This window comes from Gossypium arboreum, chromosome 2 (genome assembly GCF_025698485.1).
Source record: "Gossypium arboreum isolate Shixiya-1 chromosome 2, ASM2569848v2, whole genome shotgun sequence".
Taxonomy (NCBI): Eukaryota; Viridiplantae; Streptophyta; class Magnoliopsida; order Malvales; family Malvaceae; genus Gossypium; species Gossypium arboreum.
Genome location: NC_069071.1, coordinates 26,618,598 through 26,620,907, shown reverse-complemented (window position 1 = coordinate 26,620,907; position 2,310 = coordinate 26,618,598). Strand labels below are relative to the sequence as shown.

Below are 2,310 nucleotides of genomic sequence, written 5' to 3'. Positions count from 1 at the left end.
CACTTATGGATGCGAACGCCCGAGCTCGTTGAGTTGAGTCCGAGTTCGCTTATGGGCGGTTACATGATTGCTTGATTGAATATGTGGCACTTATGTGCAAGTTATCCATGTATCCGAATTATATTCGATGTGTTCAACGGGTAAAGTTCTACTCAAATGGAGGAAAATTTCGAGATGTAAAGAGACGTATTGGTAAGTGATATGAAATGGATATTTTGGACAGGTATGTATTTAACCCTCGGGTTGAGTATTGATACAACCACGATAAGGTAATAAGATGATGAAAAATGATTAAAATGTGATATGTGTTTTAGTGATGTATGCTAATGTTGACTGGTATAACTGTTTGTTATGTTACTTATTATTTGCATATGAACTTACTAAGCATTTATGCTTACTCCTCCTTCTTACTCATTGTAGTTTTGGACAAGCCAGCTCGAGAGTCGGGATAGGTCGAAGGCTCGACCACACTATCCGTAAGATTTTTGGTAAATGGCTTGTAAATTTAAGTATGGCATGTATAGCAATATACCCATTTTGTGTAAATGATCTTATGGTATGGTTGTGAAATGGTTGAGGAAATGCTTGATAATGATAAATTATGAAAATGGTTAGTTTAGATTATGTTTGATGTTAAGGAAAACTATTAAGATACTTAGTGCATAAAAACTCATAAAAAAGATGAAATTTACCATAAACAGAATACCGCAGCAATACTAACGTGAGTTTGAAAATTTACTAAAAATCATAGAAATTGAATTTGGTGGTGAAATACATATCAAATTGAAGCTTATTATGTCTAGTTTCACATGAAACAAATGAAACAAGTAAAGGAAGTATATGTTAGAAGATATTTTAATTTTAGTGAAACAGAGTCATAGCAGTTTCTGAATCCCCTGTTCCTACTTTAGAAATTCACCATAAATTGTAAAGATATAATTAGGTGGTGTATTTTATATCCTCAGAATCCTTATTGAGTCTAGTTTTAGTATAAACAAACTTCATAGTCATATGAATTTTGTACAGAGAGAAATGTGGTTCGTAATACACAGAGGTCAGAGTAGTTGAACCCTGAAATAGGGGAGACTTTAACTAATAAACTGTACTAATTGGCCCAACTAAAAATTCTAGAAAAAAATTAGTAGATATATATATGAGTCTAGTTTCATGAAAAATTTACGGAATTGGATTTCTAGTTTTGTAACTCGAGATATGATTTTTAAAGCGACTGTGATGCAGTTAGCCAGCTTGTCTGGAAATTTTAAAATGAATTGTATGAGCTATTTAATTAATGAATTAAGTCCGTTAACACCTCGTGTTCGACTCCGGCAACGGTATCGGGTATGGGGTGTTACATTGATGGTCCGTGTGCACTACGAATCCTTTGGCAATAGATAGTTTTGAACATTTTTCAGTGCTCTCACCATTGAAATTTTGGATCATACGTGGAGTCATTTTGCTGAGCGTCGTCCAACTTCGAGCTCTAAAACTTCACTGGTCTGCCCTCCACCCCTCCTATTGCCTTCCACTCTTATACTACTCCTTACCCTTGTCACTTAAAGGGCGAAGTCGCTGAAGCGAGTCTAAAGGCCAAAGAGTGATCTTTGAACGCTACTACGCATCCTTACTAATAGTATAGCGTAAGGTAGGTTTGGGTATAGCAGGACTTGAACCTGCGACCATTAGGTTAAAAGCCCAATGCTCTACCAACTGAGCTATACACCCACTTCATCCTACCAACTATACCTGATATAAAGCCGTTCTATAAAAAAATTCAAGACAACAAGAAAGCAAGAAAACGATAGCGATCGGTTTGGGAGCGTCACTGGGGGGAGGAAAGCACGAACGCTATAACAATAGGGAAGGGGCTTGCTCTAAACTTCAAAAGATATTCTCGCATTTCAGTGAACAAGGCAGCGATTCGACGATCATATAGTAGGTGTACCGCGGGTGGCTTCTCTCTTTTGGTTTCGATGAAGGGAGAAGGTCCAGCTTTACTTATTCCACTTTCTTTAGGAATGAAAGAATCACCAGTTGATGCGGAAGAAGCGGTCTTAGCAGCTATCTTACTTCCTGACTTCCCGGAGTAAACTTCCTATTGGCGACTCGAAACGAATGCTTGAATGAGTTGAAAACCATTTAGCATACATAACATCATTTCATGCATTCATCATTCAAACTCAATCAATTTGTCCCTAATATGAGCCTACAAGGCCCTAAACATATTTTGGGAGTGGTTCGGGACTAAACTGGAAACTTAAGAAAGTTTCGTGTACTTGGAAATTTTTTTCTCAAAACAGGGGACACACG

At 37.3% G+C, this 2,310-nt stretch overlaps 1 non-coding gene across 1 annotated transcript; it reads right to left on the bottom strand.

The window, feature by feature from the left end:
- Nucleotides 1-1,652: 1,652 nt before the first annotated feature.
- On the bottom strand, nt 1,653-1,725 carry TRNAK-UUU (transfer RNA lysine (anticodon UUU)). Its single transcript has one exon. It is a non-coding gene; the product is annotated as a tRNA-Lys (tRNA).
- Nucleotides 1,726-2,310: the final 585 nt, after the last annotated feature.